The sequence below is a fragment of the Podarcis gaigeae genome (assembly GCF_964106915.1).
Source record: "Podarcis gaigeae genome assembly, chromosome: 11".
Taxonomy (NCBI): domain Eukaryota; kingdom Metazoa; phylum Chordata; class Lepidosauria; order Squamata; family Lacertidae; genus Podarcis; species Podarcis gaigeae.
This window is the reverse complement of record NC_139687.1, coordinates 27,504,234-27,513,679: the sequence shown is the minus strand read 5'-3', so window position 1 is coordinate 27,513,679 and position 9,446 is coordinate 27,504,234.

Sequence of the window (9,446 nt, the reverse complement as noted above, 5' to 3'; positions counted from 1 at the left end):
TAACCGACGTACCATTAGGATGAGAGAGGTTATGAATTAGGCGAAACTCCCCCGGGGCCTTCTTGGGAACTATTCCCAAGGGTGAAATGTGCAAATTAGGAAAGGGGGGGGTGGCGAAAGGACCAGCCATACGACGTAAAGCCAGCTCCTTTTCAATTTTCTTACGCGCCACACCAGGCATGTCCTTAACGGATTTCTGGTTCCTAGGATTCTGGGCTACAGGGGCCACGACCACTGGGATCCTAAATCCCAGCGAAAAACCATTACTCAAATACGACGCTGACTCTCTGTCTGGGTAAGATTCCAGTAACGCCAGTAACGGCTGTAGCCGAACCGGAGTATAGGCCAAAGAAAAGATATCACTTTCCTGCTCCGGGAACAGGAGGCTGGGCAGGGACCTTGGGGGGCTGCTGGGAGCCCCCTCCCCTGCGAAAGGGCCGCCTGGCCGCGGAGCAAGCAGAAGCCGAGTGGCTCCCAGAGCATTTGTCACAAAGGTGTGCGAATTTACAGGCTTGACGTTGGCAAATGCCCTTATTAAAGTCCCAGCAGAACCACTTGCGCCCAACTTTTTGGGTGGCAGGCTTGAATTTTTGCAACTCAGAAGCCTTCTTCTCAATACGTGGTGCCACATAAGTGGTCCACACATCCAAGTCCTTCCTGTCCCAGCGGGCCGTCGGTATCTTGGCCGCCCTACGCCTAAAGTTCTGGTCATATGATAATGCAGCAGTCTCGCCAGCCATCGTAAAAGCTGAACGGACAATAGACAGATAAACCCAGAGGTGCAGAGACCTCTTGGGATACGCTGCAGAAATCACACCAGCAAAAACCTGGAAACTATCCATCCAACGTTCAAAAGTCCTGTCAGCCTTTGCTACAATTGTCCGTCTTTTGGGAACGGAAAGGCCCTTGTCCAGCGGCTCCCGACCATCAAGCGGAGGAGCCAAGCTGAAAATATCCACGTAGCGGCCATCCAGAATCCTAGACCGCAATTTGGAAGACAAGTGGGCACCAGGAATAATATCCCTAGCAGAATTGGTGGAGACTCTTACGTCAGGCACCAGGACCCCTTCTCGACACTCCTGTACGGCGCCATACCTGGCCCTATGAGAATTTGCCCTACGCTCCCAAACCCACTTTGGCAGCCCCGACGACTCCCCGTAGCCCCAGTAAAGCTTAAGGGGGGGCCCCCTCATCACTGCTAGAGCTGATGGAGGAAGTACCTGAAGTGGAGGACGATGTGTCCCTCCGTCTCTTCTTAGAGTGCCTCCTGGAGCCCCTTTTTCGGCGACGATGCCCACCGGAAGAGGACCTTGGAGGAAGAGGAAGACTGTCTTCAATCGAAGAATCTGACGCTTCACCCTGTTGCACTGCACCTGGGGCTGACTGAACAGAGACAACTTGTGAATGAACTGGATTAGAATGCCCCAGCGCTGGGGGCCGTACAGGTGAGCCCCGTACAGCGCGGCCCCGGGTCGATGCGCTTCTTCTGGCGCCGACCCTGGCACGACCACGGCCCCTAGGCACTGCATCCTGCGATACAGGCAGCACCGAAGGTTGGACCTGCGGAGCATCAGGTAAGCCAACTCCGGCTAACAGTGGCTCCCCTTCTTCACTAGATGATGATGCAGGAGAGGAAACATCCACCGGGGGAGGCGGGAATGCTGATGACGTTGACGGGGTCGAGCAACGGTGTAGCAGGCCATCCATCTCCGCCTCTACCCTTGCCAGTGTCACCGGGTCGCCAGACAAACTTGAAACCATAGCCTGGATGCGTTTCAAGGACTGACCAGGCTGCGGAGATCGCAAGGCCTGGGATGGGCCTTTTATAGGCCGCTTCGAGGAGCGGGCTGGAACAGGCCTTCCTGCTGCCTTCTTAGGAGCCATTCCTACTACTGGTGAGAAAAGAAAAGAAAATAAAATTAAGTAGAGAAAAAAAAAAAAAAAAACCAACTAAGTTCTTTAAGACGCTAGAATCTGCAAGAAAATGAAGCAGAATGAATTAAATAGTTAATTAAAACTAAGACCTAGACTATAAAATGATGCACCAGTAGACAGGAGGCAACCACTTGCTTACAGATTATGCAACAGATCGGTAACCCAGGAGCAGCTGGGAAGAGCAACAGCCACCAAATCAGAAGCTGTCCAATACGGAAACAAACCACAACCTTGTGCTCTTTACCAGCACACACACCTACACTAGCCGTCCAGGCTGCGTGCAATTGAAGAAATTAATTGCCTGCAAACATATCAACTGCCACAAGAGGTCGCAGTAGTACCAATTATACTCAGCCTAGGATAAAGCAACCACCAGGCCCTGCAATTACTAGGCCTGAACGCTAGAGGCCGCCACGTGGCCGAGAGGAATCAAAATGGCGCTCCCGCCTAATGAGGCTGCAAAATGGAGGCCTCACAGCTCTCCGCTCAAATCAATGCACCTCTGGGGACAACCAGCGGCACCCAGCCCCCCAGCAACACCAGGCCGGCCTCCCAGGGCCTGCTACAGGGCAAGGTAAGCCACCCCTAGCCAGGCAGCCAGCCGCAGGGAAGCAAAGGCCCTGAATAGCGTTTTCGCGGGGGGGGGGAGGGGGGGAGGAAAAAAGGCCCGAAAACACAGGCCGCGGCACGTCGCGGCGCGAGCGCGCCCACCCCCCCACAAAGCGCGCACCCCCGGCTCTCACGGGGAATCGGGGCCCCGCTTGCCTTCGGAGGCCGATGCAGGCCTCTCCGGAGCCTCCGGAGGCCCAGGGAGCGCCAAATCGCAGGGAGGCCCCCGGCACCTGCAGGCCCAGGCGGCGGGGGGGGGGGATCGCGCGAAAGCCGCCCAGGAGGCCTACTCCGGCACCAACAGAAGCCTGTGGGGAAGGGAGAAGCAAGGACAAACTGAGAAGAAATGTTCCCTTGACTGGGGATCGACCCTGCAAGAGGGCAGGGGAATTGAGGGAAGCCCTCCCCACACGGCCCCTGGGCCCAGGCCGAGCACCCCCCCCCGACTAAATTAAAGGGAATCAAAACAAACAGGAAAATTAAATAAAGTGGGGAAGGATCTTTCAGCAACAAATTAAAGAAAGAGGAGAAAATGGAGGAAGAAAAACAAAGGGAAAAGGTATACGACCCAAACTTCTGCTGTAGTCACTCAGAGATCCGATGAGATCCGATGTCCACAGCAAAAGAGAAAGAGAAAGCTGTGGACCTTGCTTAAATAGCCACTGACCCCACCCCTAAGTTTGCAACATCAACTTTCCCCAGATAACCAGATCCTCCCATCTAAACAAGCCCTGGCTTTAACTTGCCTAGCAATCATGGGGTGCCTTGTATAGCCCCATCCGCAACCCGTGCTCTCCTTTTAGTGAGAACACGCTTTAAAAAAAATGTTATTAGAATCAATTAGTATGTTCAGGAAATGCATGGATTACAAAATGAGAAACTTGATTTAAATCAGTTATGTAAATCACTCCTTTTTCTTTTCTTTTCTTGATGATTTAAATAACATATTCAAATGCCTTGATGTAAATTAAACCTTACTATGATCAATCTTAAACTAAATGTTAGATTAATTATTTGGTCCTTGATCTCACTTATGACCCGGGCATGAGTGGGTGGGCTGTGGGCTTTAACCCTTTGGTTAATCACTCCACAATGAGCTTGCGTCTCATGCAAATAGCAGGTTCAAGGGGGCAATCTGGATCAGGCCCTTGGCAGCAGGGGGCAGGGGCAAAGGGTTGAAGTCCCCTATGCTCTCCCCCTCCCCATGTTGGGTTCTTAAAGCCAGATCAGCGGGCCCTTGATGGTTATTTCTGAAAGGAAAATATCGTGTTCAAGAGAAAACTGCATGATTAACATGCAGTTTGATCTTGAACTCATGAGTCTTATTGTTGGTCAGGTTAGATGAACAAACATTTCTGGGTTGGGGATTTAATCATTAGCATATTTAAAAACCAAACATATTTTACAGATATAATTTAACTCTGCCAAACTTTCAAATTAATTATTAATATTAACTTTGATTTATTAATTGCCTTCTGAAACCACCATCTCAAGGCTATTCACATCTAAAATAATTTAAAGCAGTTAACAACAACAGCAACAAATACACACTGGATCAGTCGGTAGAGCGTGAGACTCTTAATCTCAGGGCTGTGGGTTTGAGCCCCACATTGGACAAAAGAATTCTGCATTGCAGGGGGTTGGACTAGCTGCCCAGAGTGGCTGGGGAAACCCAGCCAGATGGGCAGGGTATAAATTATTATTATTATTATTATTATTATTATTATTATTATTATTATTAACTCCCGTGGTGTCTTACAAATCTGCAATTCTATGATTCTGTGATTTAAAACAAGACTAAAGCCCTAATAAGTGGACACTCATGGGAAAGACCCATTAATCCAGCTAGGTAAATCTTTTGGAACAAAAACATCTTCATTTGTTTCTGGAAAGTGCCAAGAGCGAATGCTTGTTGTAGGGCAACAGGAATTGTATTCCACAGAACAGGGGCAGCCAGGGTAAGAGCCCTACTCTGAGTAACTGTGGAGTGAGCTTCTGAGATCTTTGGCAGTTGCAGGAGAAACTCTCTTGCAGATCACAGTGATCTGTTGGGTGCATAAGGAACAATAAGATGGTCTCTCAATCTTCCTGTTTTTCCAAAAGTGGTCCCACACATCCCAACATTTGTGAATGGGACAGTGTGACGTTACCATATATGAGAGAGTGCTGGAGGGGAAATAGTTAAATAGGTTGCACCGACAGGACCCAGAGGGGTGGAGTCAGTGGGTCTATAAAGGAGTTCTGAGAGGAGTTCTGGGGGTTAGGTCGTTGGGAGTTGTGGGTGGGTAGTTGGTTGGCTTTTGAGTGGGTTGGCTGGTTGGGAAAGGCAGTTGGTAATAGAGAGACAGTTAGGGCAGTTGGTCCTTGAGTGTGGGGTGGTAGCAGAGATAGACAGAGGAACATAAGACTAAGAAAGTAAAGAGGAACACTGTTTAGAATGCTGTAATAGTTTTGTTTTTATGTCTGAAATAAAATACACTCTTCTTTATGAATTGAAAAGCTGACTGAGACTGAAGTGATTTTACCAGGGAGGACCTGGTTGGTGGCAGTGGATTAGTGGTGTATGGGTCAATAGTCCGTGAGACGACCGGGGGCTCCGTACTAACGCCACAGACAGGTTTCACATGATCGCCCATCTGAAGATGCTTAGGTTGCCTCTTTTAACCCTGTACAATTTGAGATCCTTGCAACTAACGGTATTGATGTGCAGGTCCAGGGCAATGCATCATAATGTTCAGCCTGGAGGACGTGCAGATGGTAAACTGCTGCACACCCTATCAAATTCATTCGGGAATGTAATTGTGGTTTAATTGTTTCGGTACAAGCAATTTAACTTTTAGATAGGTTATTATTTTATGGCTTACAAAGCAGCTGAACAATAAGGAAAGCCTACTGATTTACAGCACTATGCTGACCTCAGACATAAAACAAAATTATCCCTCCCCCCTTCTTACAGGTGACTAATTTCTCATTGGCTCTCACTTCCATGCTGTTGTTGCTACTTAGCTACAGAGAAGGAAATATTCTCTTCACCATAGAGAGCAAAAGTTGTCTGCTCTGACCAGGAGAACCATCTCAATAGATATGTGTGTTTTTCCCAGATGCCTATTTACATTTAATAATGCCTCTTGCCATCCTTGAAGAATAGGGCCTGAAATGTCAATTTAACCAACAGGGCTGGGTTGTTCTGGGAAAGTATTCTTTGTATTTGTTTAGATTAAGGGTCCGGGATTACAGGGGATAAAGTGCAGCAATGTTATTGTCCTAGAACTGCTGAGCATCAAACCAGCAGGAACTCAGAGGAAGCTGCCTTTTGAGTGGGAACTGCTAGAGCAGGGCTTCCCAAACTTAGGTCTCTAGCTGTTTTGGCACTACAACTCCCATCATCCCTGACCACTGGTCCTGCTAGCCAGGGATGCTGGGAGTTGTAGTCCAAAACAGCTGGAGAACCAAATTTGGGAAACCCTGTGCTAGAGCTTTCTTTTGGATTATTTCCCTGGGCAAGGGATGCAGAACCTGTGGTCCTCTAGATGTTGATGGACTCCAACAGCATGGCCAGTGATCAGGTATGATAGGAGTTGCAGAGCCACAGGTTCCCACCTCTACCATAGGTGGTAAGTAATTCCTGGGCACAGGAGTGACTCCTAGGTTGTTTCTTACCTTTCCTTTCCAGTGAAAACTATTGACCCTGTCCCTCTCCCTAACTCCAACCATTGCAGGGGCTAGGAGAGCACTGGATGCCATAACAGCGTTGATACCACACCCTCCAACATTTCATAATGTCTGTAAGGACATGCTAGATTCCACTTCATCTGGTGTTCTCTTTATTTACTGACCCAGAAATGGCCTGTCAACTAATTTGAAAGTTGAGGGAATGTTGGCACTTTGGGATAACGACATACTAGAAAGGCCTGCTTGTCCTTGAGTGTGTTGTGAGCACCTCAAAATATGTCTCAGGAGCTGCAATGTGTGGAATGAAAGGCTCGGAACTGCAGAGTGTGGTCATATCCATGCATTTACACAGGTGTGCAACCAATATTACTTCAATGCTGCACAAGGCCTTGATTCAGCCATTCACATCAAGATGGCTTTGGGGGGGGGGGGCGCAGTGGTTTATCCATGCACAAATGCATACTGGAAATACAGAGGGCAAGGGGAGAAAATGAAGGAATGGTAACCTGCCGCAGACCGTGCCTTGGAGTGGAGGATCAGGTCCTGCACACGTGACAGTGCTCTCTATACAATGTTTGCCCTTGTGCGGTCAAGGTGTTTTGGTGTCTCTGTAGAAACACATCCTTTCTTCTGATATGTACAGGCAGTGACCCTTTGAGGCACATCCAATATGTGAGTGATGTCGCCGGACATCACAAAAAAAGGGTGGAACAGGGCTGGCCTGGGCTGGGGTCAGAATGGAGTGCTTGCGGGCTTTTTCACTGGTGTTTCAAATATTCACAATTTCACTTAAGTTCCTTGGAACATATCCCCTGTGTACATTACAAGTTGCCTGTAATGTGCGGGGGCACCGTGGGGGCGCTTGCATTTTGTCCAGAAGTTGCAACTAGTGTAAAATGCAGCAACCCATATTGTGATGGAGAGGGTTTCCGCAGTGTATAGCACCTCCGCTTAAGAATGTGCACTGGCTGCCTATCTCCTTTCAAGTCAGATTCAAGGTCTTACTGTTAGCATTGAAAGCCCCACACAGCTTGGGAACAGCGTACTGGAGGGACCACTCTGCCTTATATACCTGATCTTTATGTTCAGCCAGAGAGGCACCATTAAGGGTGCCACGTGATGCTTGCCTTGCTTCTACAGAAATTGGGCATTTAGTGTGCCTAGGCAGTGGATTAATGGTAAGCAAGCATCCTTAGTATTTGTTTCCAAATGCCTGCTTAAAACCGTATTGTTTACACCGGTCCTTTTCTGATGCATAGCTCCATCCATCGATTACTTTGTGTTGCTGTCCAGATGTTAAGTACTTTTATGCTCTTCTATGAATGTGTTATGTTCACCATCTAGCAGCTAGATGGTTTAGCAACTTTGTTTATTGTGCTGTATACAGTTCTATTTTTGTAGGGGAAGAGATGCCCGAACTGAGTTCTGGTGAGTTCCTGCTGAAAAAAAGCCCTGGGAGTATATAACCCAATAAAGCAAATATATTAATATATATAAATGAGTGCTGGAATGAGCTCAGGAACTGATGTCAGATCCAGGCCTCAAAGGAGAGCTATTTTGTGGGACAATTCTTCATGCTTAGCAATATCGTGAACTTGTGCTCAGGAAGACTAAGTCTTTATCTAGCACCCAAACAGCTTGCAATTCACACAAAGTTAAGGTGTAGGCCAGAGGTGGGCTTCTAGGCAGCATGAGTCCTGCCAAAGTTTTACTCTAGAAAAACACCACCCAGCTTCCTACCCTTTCCTCCAGAATAGGAAGTCATAGATGACTTGCCACATGATGGCAGTGTGGGGCTGAGTGGGGTGGAGGAGACAACCACCCATTGGCCTCATAGTGCCTGGCTCTTCTTCAGAGTGTGAGCTCCAAGACTTGTGTCTCATTGTGGGGACTAATGACTCACAGCAAGCACGTACGGTGCACAGATTGTCTAGTGCCAGTGAATGCGCATATATACATGACTGTCTCCTTCTTCCATTGAGAACCTGAAAGCTCCTTGTCATGTTTGTTCAGAAGAGAGAGATGAATAACTTACGTTGGGGGAACTATTACTTCCCATGGAGTTAATTTATCTTGCAGCAAAATTCCATCAGAACTGGGTAATGGCAAAACTCTCATATCTGTCCTTGTAAAATTACTTCAAATAATTGCAATTGCGGAAATCAATGAAAATAATATGTTCCATTATTTCCACAAAGCATGAAGAATAAGCCCTGTGGACAACCTTGCACAGCAGTAGTTTGGCATTCAAAGCGCTGTCTCAGACTTTATTATCCCAAATCATCTGTTGTGGCAAAATTCAAACTTCTAAGAGGTTTAGTGTTTTGATCAAGAGCCTATGATTTATTTTGAAAGAATTGATTCACCAGATTTAATATTATATCCTGCAACTGGGCAAACCAGCAAAAAATAAAATATTTTTTTTAAAAAGCTCCACAACAGTTTAAATGTACAGGAGAGTGTTGTGTATGTTTGTGTGTGTTGATATAGATATCTACCAAAATATTTTTGGGTTGCTGCCTGGATTTTATTCAATAAAAGTAGGCTATTTTGAGGGAAAGTGATCAATAGTATGCATGCTTGTATCTAACACCACCCTACATTTACAGTACTATCTTACCACCTTAAACTGTCATGGCTTCCCCCCAAAGAATCCTGGGAACTGTAGTTTCGAAAGGGTGCTGAGAGTTCTTAGGAGACCTCTTTGCCCTTCACAGTTCCTAGAGTTCATTGAGCAGAAGAATTCACTGTTAAACTATTCTGAGAATTGTAATTCTGTGGAGCAAACAGGGGTAACTACTCTCAGTGCCCTAACAAGCTACATTTCCCAGCATTTTGTATAGAAAGTACAGTGCTTTAGATGTATCTTGCATAATGCCATGTGTACTCAGAAATTCACTAGGGTTCAAAGCTTGAGGTGGGTATAGGATTACACCTTTGTCATCAGGCCATTTATCTGAGGCCAAAGTTAGCACTTAGATGTTGTTGTGCTGAAAACTAGACGTTTCCAGCCATTTTACTTGGATATAATGAACATGCATTGTGGCATGGTGCGGCAGCCCATAACATAATGCCCACATACATACTCTCTGGAAAGGCTCCAGGGCTCCTGAATGTCCTACTTCTACAGGGATCTTTTCAGGTGGCATAATAATTGCATATGTGTTGAAGTGGCTGTTTCCCCCTCACTGATAATGTTGTAATATACCACACCCTGGAGATAAATAAAT